Source organism: Bos mutus, chromosome 24 (assembly GCF_027580195.1).
Source record: "Bos mutus isolate GX-2022 chromosome 24, NWIPB_WYAK_1.1, whole genome shotgun sequence".
NCBI lineage: Eukaryota > Metazoa > Chordata > Mammalia > Artiodactyla > Bovidae > Bos > Bos mutus.
The window spans coordinates 12,560,694-12,576,297 of record NC_091640.1 but is presented as its reverse complement, the minus strand read 5'-3'; the positions used below and the strand labels follow the sequence as shown (position 1 = coordinate 12,576,297).

The 15,604-nt window shown below is 39.8% G+C and overlaps 1 pseudogene; it reads left to right on the top strand.

The window, feature by feature from the left end:
• Window positions 1-400: 400 nt before the first annotated feature.
• On the top strand, window positions 401-14,763 carry LOC102266043 (serpin B10-like; annotated as a pseudogene).
• The last annotated feature ends 841 nt before the right edge of the window (window positions 14,764-15,604 follow it).

The following is a 15,604-nucleotide window of genomic DNA, read 5'->3' as shown; positions in this document are numbered from 1 at the left end:
AAGAATTCTGGAATAGGTTGACATTTCCTTCTCTGGGGGATCTTCCTGCTCCAAGGATTGAACCCATGTGTCTTGCATTGGCAGGCCAATTGTTTACCATTGAGCCACTGGGGAAGCCCCATATAGATTTTACATTGGATAATACATTCTTTTGTCATTTCAATGAAGTGTGATAAAAAAGATAATTGTGTAAGCCAAAAAATCCATGTACAAAAATAAAATAAATGGAAAGGATTATTAACACGATCTTTAACTGCTTTACTTTTCTTATATCTTCCCAATAGACTCTATAGCAAAATCTGTCAACCAATTTGTTCTGGAGTTTGGCAAAAAGCTAGCTGAATCTGCTGAGGGTAAAAATAGCTTCTTTTCTCCCTGGGGCATCTCAGCTTCCTTGACCATGGTGTATTTAGGCACCAAAGGGACCAACCACTGCAGCCCAAATGGCCTAGGTGAGTAAGAAAGATCAACTATCCTCTATGTCTTAAAATGAAATGTTTCTTTCTTTTTTTTTTTTTTTTGCTTTCACTTTCATTCCTCTCCTGAAACCCAAATAATCCACATTTTACAATCATGTCTTCCAAAATAAAAGACACACAAATTTTCCAGACCTTAAAAAATAAGTCTGAGAGAGTGAATCAACTGACAGCTGTTTCTAGGAAAACCATTTAAGAATGCCTGTTCTCTGGCAAAATCAGTTGGAGGGATGAGGTTATCAAGTTTGGTTCAATGTTTAAAAAAAATTATTTTGATTATTAAAATATTTCAAGAAAGTCATGGCTCATACTTGGATAGCGTTAGTCATCATCTTTCTAATCTTAGAAGGATTTTCTTAAAAACACAAATAGAGGACTTCTTTGGTGGTCCAGTGGTTAAGAATCTGCCTTTCCATGTAGGGGACACAGTTTCTCAGGGAAGATCCCACAGGCTGCAGGGCAACTACTGTAGCCTGTGAGTCGAGAGTCTAGACTCCAAAATAAGGGAAACCCCACTTAGAGAGTAGCACCCAGTCACCTCAACTACAGAAAGCCTGAATGCCCGTGCAAAGCAGCAAAGCCCCAGTGCAACCAACAATAAATAAATAAAATAATAAATGATTTTAAACGACACAAATAGAAAAATCAGGTGAATTCTGTTCCTCATGCTTTGTTTGGTTGTTACTTTGTTCAGTCCCTGCTTGTCTGGACAAATCTAATGAATCCATGAAGAGAATTAAAATAGCAGAACAGTATTATTGTATAAGCAGTTATTAATTTGATGTAAGCATTCTCAAATCACAGCGTGTGTGTGGGCATAGCCTTATATATCAAAGCAAAAGTAAAAGCCACTCATTAGTGTCTGACTTTTTGTGACCCCCAGGGACTGCAGCCTGCCAGGCTCCTCTGTCCATGGAATTCTCCAGACAAGAATACTGGAGTGGGTTGCCATGCCCTCCTCCAGGGGATCTTCCCAACCCAGGGGTCAAACCCATGTCTTCTGCATTGCAGGCGGATTCTTTACCATCTGAACCACCAAAGAAGACCTTATATAGCAAAACATATAATCTAATAGCCATATATATATATGTATCTATGCATGTGTAAACATAAATGTGTGTGTTTTAAATAAAAATAGAAGCAAATAAATTCAGCTCTATATCATACAGCAATATAAAGGCCAAGTGACAGAACTGCCACCCAAGAGGGTGGCCTCCATGACAAATGTAGAAATGAGACAGATAATAATCTTGAATGAGAGAGGCAGGGTACATATTCTGTCAGTTTGGACTGAGAATATCTCCTTAGTCTTGTAATTTACAAGATACTTCATGGCTTAAAAAGAGTAATAACAGAATTTTGGTTCACAGAAATATCCTAGTTCACAGCTAGTTAATAATAGGCTATTTATGAAAAGGTTTCACTATGAATGTGATAGATTTAATCTTAGATAAATTCCAATTTGGGTCCATTTCTATAAATGTATTGCTGGATGTTGCTTACTCTTGTTTTATTTCAATGCTACTTAAATATTAACAGCTTCAGTTTGAAATTAATGAATTCTCTCAGTAAAGTTCAGTTCAGTTGCTCAGTCGTGTCCGACTCTTTGCGACCCCATGAATTGCAGCGCACCAGGCATCCCTGTCCATCACAAACTCCTGGAGTTCACTCAGACTCATGTCCATCGAGTCAGTGCTGCCATCCAGCCATATCATCCTCTGTCGTCCCCTTCTCCTCCTGTCCCCAATCCCTCCCAGCATCAGGGTCTTTTACAATGAGTCAACTCATTTGGCATGAGGTGGCCAAAGTATTGGAGTTTCAGCCTCAGTATCAGTCCTTCCAATGAACACCCAGGACTGGTCTCCTTTAGGATGGACTGTTTGGATGTCCTTGCAGTCCAAGGGACTCTCAAGAGTCTTCTCCAGCACCACAGTTCAAAAGCATCAATTCTTTGGCACTCAGCATTCTTTATAGTCCAACTCTCACATCCATACATGACCAATGGAAAAACCATAGCCTTGACTAGGTGGACCTTTGTTAGCAAATTAATATCTCTACTTTTGAATATGCTATCTAGGTTGGTCATAACTTTCGTTCCAAGGAGTAAGCGTCTTTTAATTTCATGGCTACAATCACCATCTGCAGTGATTTTGGAGCCCCCCAAAATAAAGTCTGACACTGTTTTCACTGTTTCTCCATCTATTTCCCATGAAGTGATGGGACCAGATGCCATGATCTTCGTTTTCTGAATGTTGAGCTTTAAGCCAACTTTTTCACTCTCCTCTTTCACTTTCATCAAGAGGCTTTTTAGTTCCTCTTCACTTTCTGCCATAAGGGTGGTGTCATCTGCATATCTGAGGTTATTGATATTTCTTCCGTCAATCTTGATTCCAGCTTGTGCTTCTTCCAGTCCAGCATTTCTCATGATGTACTCTGCAAAGAAGTTAAATAAGCAGGGTGACAATATACAGCCTTGATGTACTCCTTTTCCTATTTGGAGCCAGTCTGTTGTTCCCTGTCCAGTTATAACTGTTGCTTCCTGACCTGAATATAGGTTTCTCAGGAGGCAGGTCAGGTGGTCTGGTATTCCCATCTCTTTCAGAATTGTCCACAGTTTATTGTGATTCACACAGTCAAAGGCTTTGGCATAGTCCATAAAGCAGAAGTAGATGTTTTTCTGGAACTCTCTTGCTTTTTTGATGATCCAGTGGATGTTGGCAATTTGATCTCTGGTTCCTCTGCCTTTTCTAAAGCCAGCTTGAACATGTGTAAGTTCATGGCTCATGTATTGCTGAAGCCTGGCTTGGAGAATTTTGAGCATTACTTTACTAGCGTGTGAGATGAGTGCAATTGTGCTGTAGTTTGAGCATTCTTTGGCATTGCCTTTCTTTGGGATTGGAATGAAAACTTACCTTTTCCAGTCCTGTGGCCACTGCTGAGTTTTTCATATTTGCTGGCATATTGAATGCAGCACTTTCACAGCATCATCTTTCAGGATTTGAAATAGCTCAATTGGAATTCCATCACCTCCACTAGCTTTGTTCATAGTGATGCTTTCTAAGGCCCACTCGACTTCACATTCCAGAATGTCTGGCTCTAGGTCACTGATCACACCATTGTGGTTATCTGGGTCATGAAGATCTTTTTCGTATAGTTCCTCTGTATATTCTTGCCACCTCTTAATATCTTCTGCTTCTTTTAGGTCCATACCATTTCTGTCCTTTATCGAGCCCATCTTTGCATGAAATGTTCCCTTGGTATCTCTAATTTTCTTGAAGAGATCTCTAGTCTTTCCCATTCTGTTGTTTTCCTCTGCTTCTTTGCATTGATCACTGAGGAAGGCTTTCTCGTCTCTCCTTGCTATTCTTTGGAATTCTGCATTCAGATGTTTATATCTTCCCTTTTCTCCTTTGCTTTTCGCTTCTCTTCTTCTCACAGCTATTTGTAAGGCCTCCACAGACAGCCATTTTGCTTTTTTGCATTTCTTTTCCATGGGGATGGTCTTGATCCCTGTCTCCTGTACAATGTCACGAACCTCCATTCATAGTTCATCAGGTACTCTATCAGATCTAGTCCCTTAAATCTATTTGTCACTTCCACTGTATAATCATAAGGGGTTTGATTTAGGTCATACCTGAATGGTCTAGTGGTTTTCCCTACTTTCTTCAGTTTAAGTCTGAATTTGGCAATAAGGAGTTCATGATCTGAGCCACAGTCAGCTCCCGGTCTTGTTTTTGCTGACTGTATAGAGCTTCTCCATCTTTGGCTGCAAGGAATATAATCAATCTGATTTCAGTATTGACCATCTGGTTACGTCCATGTGTAACATCTTCTCTTGTGTTGTTGGAAGAGGGTGTTTGCTATGACCAGTGCGTTCTCTTGGCAAAACTCTATTAGCCTTTGTCCTTCTTCATTCTGTATTCCAAGGCCAAATTTGCCTGTTACTCCAGGTGTTTCTTAACTTCCTACTTTTCCATTTCAGTCCCCTATAATGAAAAAGATATCTTTTAGGGGTGTTAGTTCTAGAAGGTCTTGTAGGTCTTCATAGACCTATTCAACTTCAGCTTCTTCAGCATTACTGGTCGGGGCATAGACTTGGATTACTGTGATATTGAATGGTTTGCCTTGGAAACAAAGAGAGATCATTCTGTCATTTCTGAGATTGCATCCAAGTACTGCATCTCAGACTCTTTTGTTGACTATGATGGCTACTCCATTTCTTCTAAAGGATTCTTGCCCACAGTCGTAGATATGATGGTCATCTGAGTTAAATTCATCCATTCCAGTCCATTTTAGCTCCCTGATTCCTAAAATGTCAACGTTCACTCTTGTACTCAGGTCAAACCCCTGTCTGACCACTTCCAATTTGCCCTGATTCATGGACCTAACATTCCAGGTTCCTATGCAGTATTGCTCTTTACAACATCGGACCTTGCTTCCATCACCAGTCACATCCACAACTGGGTGTTGTTTTTGCTTTGGCTCCATTTCTTCATTCTTTCTGGAGTTACTTCTCCCCTGATCTCCAGTAGCATATTGGGCACCTACCAACATGGGGAATTCATCTTTCAATGTGATATTGTTTTGCCTTTTTATACTGTTCAAGGGGTTCTCAAGGCAAGAATACTGAAGTGATTTGCCATTCCCTTCTCCAGTGGACCGCATTTTGTCAGAATTATCCATCATGACCCGTCTGTTTTGGGTGGCCCTACACAGAATGGCTAATAGTTTCATTGAGTTAGACAAGGCTTGGATGTGTGGTATCTCCTCTTGGCTGGTCGCTGCTCCAGCACTGCACTGCTGCTGCTCACACATCAATTCCACTAATATCCCAAGCTTGGGAACATGATACACTTTATGCTCTGGTGACAATTTTGCCTTAGCTTGCCTGGGGATTTCCTGACTTTAGTATCTGAAAGTCTCAGTCCCGGACAAACCAAGATAGTCAATTGCTTGGACTTGTAACAAAAGATGAATCCTAACTTCCTAAACTGACATAGAAGCTCAGCGTTACCTCAGAGATCTTTCCTGTCTCTCTACTTCAACTCTTGTCATTCTCTGACTCAAAATTAATGCTCAGGAATTCTAAGTGGCACAGAATCCTGGAAGATTCCTGTGCTACCTCACGACCCCACACACCTGCTCCTGTGTCCCCACAGTCTGAAACTGTCCCATCTTCTGCCACTCCTAGCCCCTTCATGGCCACTGGATAACAACTCAGGGCCTCCCTCAGGGATAAGAGCCTTCCTACTTGCTCTCAAAACCCCTTTGGGAACCTTTATCTTGACACCATGTTGCTCCTAAAATTAACAATTGTTCAGTTGTTCATTGAAGTCCCTACCTCTCACACTAGATTCAAAGACTCAAGTGCAATATTACTACCTTTTTCGAGTTTCTGCTTTGAATCACTAACACATAACAGCCTCGCTTATGGTAGTTGCTCCAAACATTAATGTTTATTGAAGTGAATTGAGGAAGCTGGCAGCCCTAAATTCTCAGTTCTTTTTTTCATTGAACTAGTGACTCATGAGCCATGCTGAGGCAGGAGTGACTGTTTTCCCTAACTTATGCCTGATTTGGATTTATCCAAATGTGAGCCTGGTTTGAGAATTATAGATTAGCCTGTATTTACAGAAAGAAACTATTTGCATTGTTCCAGTTCATATGAGAAACAAACGTGATTGTACAGGCAAAAGCACATTGAAATACACAACACAGACTCAGCATAGTAGCTGTGCTAAGTCACTTCAGTCATGTCCAATTCTTTGCGACCCTATTGACTACAGCTCACCAGGCTCCTTGGTCCATGGGCTCCTCCAGGCAAGAATACTGGAGTGGGTTGCCATGCCCTCCTCCAGGGGAATCTTCCTGATACAGAGATCGAATCCATGTCTCTTATTTCTACCTGCATTGACAAGCAGGTTCTTTCCACTAGAAATGGAAGCAATTATAGTGCCAGAGCTGAACTAAATCTCAGCTCTCAAATTCCTGCCCTCTGCCTTCGTGGTTCTCTGGAAGACAGGAGGGGACCTTACAGACAGGAAGGCAGGGAATGACCCATGTGCTATCTTTCACCCCAGCAAAGTCTTTCAGAGCTGAATAGAGAGAAACTGTCATGCTCATAAGATTGGTTTGTGTAAGTGTCTTGCCATCTTCCCCATATAGGCTGATGCGCTCAAGGAGCATGACAGAATCCATTTCACCAGATCACAGAGCTGTCCAGATCTCCCTATGATGACAGAAATGTGCCATAAATCCGAGGGCTGCCATAGCAGATGACCACAAACTGTGTGGTTTAAACCAATGGAAATATAGCCTCTGATAGTTCTGGTGCTTTCCTAGTGGCTCAGTGGTAAAGAATCTGCCTACCAATGCAGGGGATGCAGGAGATGCAGGTTTCATCCTTGGGTTGGGACGATCCCCTGAAGAAGGAATGACAACCCACTCCGGTATTCTTGCCTGGGAAATTGCGTGGACACAGGAGCCTGGCAGGCTACAGTCCATGGGGTCGCAAAGAGTCAGAGATGACTTAGTGTGAAACAATGCAACAACACAATTCTGGAGGCTGCACTTCTGAAATTAAGGTGTTAACATGGCTCTGTTGTTGTTCAGTCGCTAAGTTGTGTCTGACTCTTCACAACCCCATGAACTGTGGCTCGCCAGGCTTCTACTCCTTTGGAAAGTTTTAGGAAAGAAGCCATTCCATGCCTCTCTTCTAGTTGCTCATGGTTGCTGGCAAACCTTGGCTTATAGAAGCATCTCTCTGATCTTTACCTCTGTTGATACATGGCTTTCTTCTTTTGCTCTCCTTTGTCTCTGTGTTTTAACAGTCCATGTGTCTGTTCTGAATTTCCCTTCTTTTATAAGAACAGCAGTCATTGAATTATAGCCCCAATCTAATCCAGTATGACTTCATTTTAACTTGATTCTACCTGCAAAGACCCTATTTTGAAATAAGACCACATTTACAGGGACTGGGGGTTAAGAATGAATGTATCTTTTGGGGAGGACAAAATTCAGCCCACAAGAGTAATATTCTCTCCCAAATGCATAACCTAAGTATTATCTTGAGGAAGCATCAGACAAATCTGAACCAAGAATTACGCATTCTACAATTTTGTTTTTCAAAAGTATCAAGGTCATGAAAGACAAAGAATGAATGAGGAACTGCCTCAGATTAAAGAAGACTAAGAGGAAATGAAAGCTAAATGCAACCGGAGTCCTTGGATTGATTTCTGGTCTAGAAAAAAAGGACACTATTGCCTTTCATTGGAGAAGGCAATGGCACCCCACTCCAGTACTCTTGCCTGGAAAATCCCATGGATGGAGGAGCCTGGTAGGCTGCAGTCTATGAGGTTGCTAAGAGTCGGACACAACTGAGCGACTTCTCTTTCATTTTTCACTTTCATGCATTGGAAAAGGAAATGGCAACCCACTCCAGTGTTCTTGCCTGGAGAATCCCAGGGACAGGGGAGCCTGGTAGGAGGCCATCTATGGGGTCCCACAGAGTCAGACACGACTGAAGCGACCTAGCAGCATTGAAACAACAGATGAAATTTAAACAGGGGATGCCCCTGGCAGTCTAGTGGGGCTGGGATCTTGCCTTCCAAAACATGAGGTATGGGTTTGATCCCTGGTTGGGGAGCTAAGATCTCACATGACTTGTGGCCAAAAAAACAAAACATAAGACAGAAGCGGTATTGTAACAAATTCAGTAAGAACTTTAAAAATGGTCTACAAAAAAAAAAAAAAATTTAGAAGAAGAAATCTAAATAGATCTGTTGATATTAAAAGTATTCTATCAATACTGACTTCCTAGTTTGGATTCTTGTGAGTATGTTCCATTTAATAGTATTTCATAATCATCAGTTTTATAAGTGTGGCATTTCACCACGATGTAACTGTATCATTTGGAATCTGTCCCTTTGCTCCTGTAGGAAAAATCCTGAATCTCCTACCTGATGATGCTGTGGATCCTACAACCAGAATGGTTCTGGTGAATGCCCTTTACTTTAAAGGAGTCTGGGAACATCAATTCTTATTCCAAAATGCCACAGAAAAGTCTTTCAAAATAAACAAGGTAGGAGCCTGTTAGTAACCAGTATGCATTTTATAAGATATTGTAAATGAAATTCTATTTTAAATTCATTCTATCTGAATATGTGTTCCTGTAAACTGGCTCTTTACTCGGGCAGGGACGACTGGCCTAAAAGCCCCAGTTTCATCCCATGTCCCCAGTAATCTGGACATTACCCTTTCATTATTTTATTCTCTGAAGATAAACCACGCACATATTTTATCACTCACTCCTTGCTGCAACTATGGTAGTAGTGTAGGTGAGGCATTTACTGCATTTATTTCCCAGCTTAAAAATGCAGTGTGGCTAAGTGACTAGATTCATTTCAATTTTATTTATTTTGGTTGCATTACAGTTTCCCGAGTCAATAGAGGAAACAACCTTTAAATGTCCAGTGTTTGTGTGTGTGCATGTGTTAATCGCTATTTGTGACCCTACAAAGACTTTGTGACTGTAGCCCTCCAGGCTCCCCTTTCTATGGGATTTTCCAAGCAAGAATACTGGAGTGGGTAGCCATTTCCTCCTCCAGGGGATCTTCCCGATCCAAGGATCGAACCTGGGTCTCCTGCAGTGGCAGGCGGATGCTCTACCGCTGAGCCAGTGGCGAAGCCCCAAGTGACTAGAGCTGTGCTTCAGTGAGAAGGCTGCCAGAACCAAGATTCCACGCTCTTCACTTACTAGTTCTGTTCTTGTTCTACTAAACTAGCACTGCTGCTGCTGCTAAGTCGCTTCAGTCGTGTCCGACTCTGTGTGACCCCATAGACGGCAGCCCACCAGGCTCCCCCGTCCCTGGGATCCTCCAGGCAAGAACACTGGAGTGGGTTGCCATTTCCTCCTCCAATGCATAAAAGTGAAAAGTGAAAGTGAAGTCACTCAGTCGTGTCCGACTCCTAGCGACCCCATGGACTGCAGCCTACCAGGCTCCTCTGTCCGTGGGATTTTCCAGGCAGAAGTACTGCACTATCTTATACCAAACTCTTACTTTTCCAGAAGAAAAATAGAAAACATTGTAAAAGCTCATCTCTTTCTTTAAGGTTTCCCTCTGGGCTGGCACACAGAACACTTGTTTTTATAGTAGGAATTTACTTCAGTAACAAGGGAGGTTAACGGAAGGTCACAGATACACCCAAGGGCTGGGTCTTGGGACTTGAGTGGAAACAAGGATTCAAATATTGTCAGGATTCATTCTCTATCAATACCTTGGCCACCTGATGCGAAGAGCTGATTCATTTGAAAAGACTCTGATGCTGGGAAAGATTGAGGGCAGGAGGAGAAGGGGACAACAGAGGATGAGATGGTTGGATGGCATCACCGACTCAGTGGACATGGGTTTGAGTAAACTCTGGGAGTTAGTGATGGACAGGGAGGCCTGGCATGCTGCGGTCCATGGGGTCGCAAAGAGTTGGACACAACTGAGCGGCTGAACTGAACTGAAGTGATTCTCTATCTTTTCAACTCTGTTTCTCCCATCCTTTTTCTCTCAATCTGAAGTCTAACCTCCATTCTAGAGATCAGTTTGATAGGTCGCATTCCAAATTCCTAGGTAAGGAACTGACTGGCCAAAGTTTGTGCAAACATTTTAGTCCTGGGTGGATGATCTCACTTAAACAGTGCTGCTGAGGACATATTATTCTAACCATATGGTTGTGTGCAATAGGCAGTTTTCAGATAATCAGTGGTGTAAGGATAGAGAAGGGACTGAATTTATAATCCAACAGGCTAACTAGAAATAAGCTGGATAGTTACTTGGCTTAATAAAATCACTAGGAATTTTCAGCTGCAGGTGATAGGAAAGCATTCCAAACTAGCTCCAGTGACATGAGAATTATTTTAGTGTTAGCTCAAGAGCTTCCTTGATGGCACAGTGGTAAAGAACCCACCTGCCAATGTGGGAGGTGTGGGTTCGATACCCTGGTCGAGAAGATCCCCTGGAGAAGAAAATGGCAACCCACTTCAGTATTCTTGCCTGGAAAATCCCATGGACAGAAGACACTGGTGGGCTACAGTCCATGGTTTCGCAAAAGAGTTGGACATGAATAAGAGACTAAACAACATCAAAGCAACCAAGAGGAACCAGGAGTGGGACCTCTAGAGTCTCAAACATAATCTGTTCTCTCTGCCTCTACCCTTGACCCATTATTATTGCTCTCATTCTCTAATATTAAAGATGGAATTTATCCATATAACAAGGGAATATGACTGCCCTGTATTCTAGCTTCACAACTCTGCTATTAATACAGAGAGTCTTGGCTGCTAGCTCTAACAGAATGCTCCCAAAGAAGACTCTGGTTGGTCCCACTCATACGCTTATCCTTGAGACAATTATTTCATCACAAGCATCATGAACGAACAGCCCTGGTCACATGGCCACTACCTTAGCAGAAAGGTAGGACTTTGTGATTGACGTTTAGCTCCACATAGAGTGGATAAATAACAAGTCTACAATGTCTGAACTGCAGGGTTTTACTTTCGTTTACCATTGGCTTTACTAACATTTCATAATGCCATGTATCCACCATTACAGTATCAAACAAAATAATTTCATTGTCCTAAAAATGCCCTGTACTCAACACATTCATCCCTCCCTCTAAGTCTCTGGCAACTGCTGATCTTTGTACTGTCTCTATAGTTTTGCCTTTTTCAGAATGCCATCTAATTGGAATCTCATAGTATGCAGTTTTCTTGGACCACCTTCTTCCACTAAGCAATATGTACTTAAACTTCCTCCATGCCTTTTTGTGGCTTGATAGGTCATTTCACTTTATTGCTGAATAATCTCCCATTGTATGGATGTAAGAGTTTGTTTATCCATTCACCTTTCTGAAGGGCATTTTGGTTCTTTCCAGCTTTCGGTAGTTACACTAAAGCTGCTATAAGCATTTGTGTGCAAAATTTTGTGTGAACATGTTAACTCATTTTGGTGACCACCCAAGAGCACAGTTGCTGGATCACGTGGTAAGGTCGTGTTTAGCCTTGTAAGAAATCACTGCACTGCCATCTGGTGCGACTTCCACTTTACATTCTCACTGGCAGAGAATGTCAGTTCCACCTTCACTAGAGGTTTGTGTCATCTGGGTTTTGAATTTTTAGCCATTCTATTAGCTGTGGAGTGGTATCTTCTCTTTTAATTTGCAATTCCCTCAGCACATAGGATTGAACATCTTTTCTTACGCTGTAGGTCTTCCTTTGGTGAGGTATCAGTTCAGATCTTTTGCCTATTTTTTAAGTAGGGTTCATTGCTTTACCACTGTTGAGTTTTAAGAATTCTTCACAAATTTCGGATAACGGTACTTTATCAAACATGTGTTTTGCAATTCTTAGCTCCTAGTTTATTGCTTGTGTTTTCATTCTCTTAAGTGAATTTCAGTTTTATGATATTAAAAGACTGTCTCAAATGTTTGAATCTGAAATGCAACTTAGTTTCTGAATCATTGGCATTTGCATAGTTTGCATAAAATTACATACTCTTAAGTGTTTGGTAGAATCCAGCTTGCTGTGATTCACAGAGGATGGCATAATACTGCCAGAGAAAGAAACTCCCACATCATTTATTGATGATGTTATCCAGTAGAACACATATTTCCAGAAAGCAAGGTTTGGATAATTTTATTCAGCATTTGGCAGAGGATCACCATCTTTGACTCAATGTTGCTAAAGAATTAAGAATTTGGTGAGAGACCTCCCCAGTGATTTTGCTGCATACATTCTACAGATTACAAGCAAACCAGTGCAAATGATGTCCATGAAAGAAAAACTTTGAGTATTTTACATAGAAAACCCACAAGCCATAGGCCTTCAACTCTACTATGAGAGCCGTGACCTCAGTCTGCTCATACTACTGCCAGAAAACATTGGAGGACTGGATCAGGTAAAGGGATCAGTCTGTTCATATCTCTCTCTTGTCCTCTCCCCTTTGGTAACATTTGTTTTTTCTCTGTGAGTCAGTGTCTATTTTGCAAACGCAAAGTCGCTTTAGTCATGTTTGACTCTGTGTCATGGACCCATCAAGCTCCTCTGCCCATGGGATTCTCCAAGCAAGAATACTGGGATGGGTAGCCATTTCCTTCTCCAGAGGACCTTCCCGACCCAGGGATCAAACCTGTGTCTTTTATGTCTCCTGCATTCGCAGGCAGGTTCTTTACCACTAGCACCACCTGGGAACATTTATTTACATGGAAAAATAACTTTTTAAAAAAGACACCAGTCTAACATGAAGATGGTTCTAGTGTTTATTCCTCCTGGGAAAAACATAAAGACACAATCTCCCAGTTCTTTAATTGCTGTACAGGAAGGCAAACAACATACCTTCAGCCCTAGGTACTGTATTTTCACATTATCATTTAAGCTTTACAAAATTTTGTAAGGTTGATGTTACTATTCGTCAGGAAGGTTAAGTAGTCTACAGAAACCTTGAGCATCAGGTAGTTACACAAACAACAGTTAGAGATATTTATCATGAGTAACAAAGCTGTGTAGATTGATCATAACAATCTTTCAGGTAGTATAGGTCTTTTTCCTCCTTCTGGTAGAACCTAGTTCATTAACTTTATGTTTAAGTGAGCTTTAGACATACATTTAAAAACATTAAACAGAGTCTAAAATATTGTTTAAAGAACACTTTTTTTTTTTATCAAGTAAACATTCTTCAGAAGATATAGTCTCTATCAGTGCATCTTCAAGTTATTATTCAAGTTATTCATCAGTTAAATATCTCTTAAGCCTGATTTTGGTCAGACCACATTCTGAGCAATTCACATGCAATAAGTGGTCTGTGTGTCTTTGGCCCTGTGATAATTCTCATGTGTGCCAGATTGTTTATATTTCTGCTTCCACTGCCCTACTAGTGTTTAGAAAGATTTCTAGATAGTGTTATAAAATTTGTGAAACTGGAGAGGATGGTAAAAATAAGACCAAGTGTGAATATTAAACTATTAGAGTTACATCATTATAAGGTAAGCCTTTTTTTAGAAAATGCAAGTTCCTGACCTGAAAACATTGTCACTTAATGCACATCATTTACATATGTGTCTTTGATAGCAATATTTGGATCAAGAAAACTTCAAAGTAGCAAAAGCATGTGCTTTAAACAAACATGTTATTTGAAAAATCAAACATTGCTTTGTAGCCTATCTATGTACACATATGTGTATATACATATATATTTATTGTTTCAAAATTTTAAATACCAAGAGAAAAAGCAGCTTCAAAATCACTATTTAAAAAGTTATTACTCTTAAGATAGAAGGATTTTCCTTTCTTTTTTTCTGTGATTTATAGCTACTAGTTTCATACTGGTGTGATTTTAGACATTTTATTTTATTTCAGATTTTGTTTTTGAAGGATTGTGTACTGTGTTAATAAAACTAATTTAATAAATTAGCTATTAAATTAGTTTATTAATTAATAAACTAGTTTTAAACTAGTTAATAAAACTAATAAAAATATTTTTTTTTGTTCCCTGGCATACAACATGTCCTAGAGTATATGCTTTTGTATCGATGACATCTAAATGTATATTAATATATTTGTGTATGTAGTTGTTGTCTTGCAAATTATTACAGAAGCATTTTCATTTCAAGGTCTAATCTACTAAGCCTATATGCTGAGAACTATTAATCTGCAAAATGATATGTCAACAGTGTGAAGGATCTCATTATAAACAAAAAACTTCCAAATGTATGTGTTTTATTACCTTTGGTAATAGGAGTGATTATAATTCATCTATGTAATATCTAGAGGTCTCACTCAACCTCTATTTCTTAACTGGAAATTACTGACTTTTTCTTCATCGGCTCCAAATTGCAGCTGGAAACAGTGATCACCTACCAGAAGCTGAGTGAGTAGACTAGCACAAACATGATGGAGTTGGGCAACCTGCAGTTAAATCTTCCCAAGTTCAAGCTGGAAGAGACTTATGATATCAAGTCAACTTTGAGAAGTACGGGGATGAGCGATGCCTTTAACCAGAGCAAAGCTGATTTCTCAGGAATGTCCTTAGAGAAAAACCTATTTCTGTCCAATGTTTTCCATAAGTCTTTTGTGGAAGTAAATGAACAAGGTGCAGAGGCTGCAGCTGGTACTGGGAGTGAAGTGAGTGTAAGAATTAAACTCCCCTCCATAAAATTCAATGCAGACCACCTATTCCTCTTCTTCATCAGGCACAACAAAACCAACAGCATTCTATTTTATGGGAGATTCTGCTCCCCCTAAACCCTGCATCTCTCTCATCAAACAAGAGCATCTTAGTGTGAAAAATACACATATGATCAAAAACACAATTCTAATAAAACCGGTTTGTAGCCTGACTCTTTCTTATGCATAAATATTAGCAAAATTATCTTGAAATAATATATTCTAGTGATCCTATGTGGCCTATATAGCTAGAGAGAATGGCAAATTTAATTTTTTTAACATTTTATTTTAATGTGAATTTTATTTACATTTCAGAAATTTGGTTATTCAATCAAATGCCTTCCAATGCTTGACCTACCTGGTCACTGTATTTCCATTGTCATTTATATTTCACATGCATCATTTCGTGAAGAAAAATCTTTATAAAGGTGATATAATGATATCACTGATATTAATATGTGAATTTAAAAGCATTCCAAAATAAAAATTTTATTAGAATTATTATGGGTAAAAGTTGTCACATCAACACCTTTGCTTTTAAAAATCTTATAAACTAGAAGAGTAAATTTCTAATTTATATAAACGTATTGTCAGGTATAAAAAGATATTCTTAGTAGAATTTTATCTCCACAAAATTGCCTTTGTTTTTCCAACTCCTACTAAAAATGCTCCTACACAATGGCTTATTGGTCGTCTCATCAGCTCTTATTCTAATTTTAGAGACTGAGTGTATCATTCTAGGTTGCTTTTATTCATTTTAATGTACTGAGTGAAAGATATAATCTACTATGGATCTGACATGAAGAGTGTATAAAATAGTACAAGAAAACGTGTTTTCTGTATAAAATCTTGGTTTGGTATCATAGAATTAAAAAAAAAGAGATCCTATACTTTGGGCTTCCCTACTGGCTCAGATGAT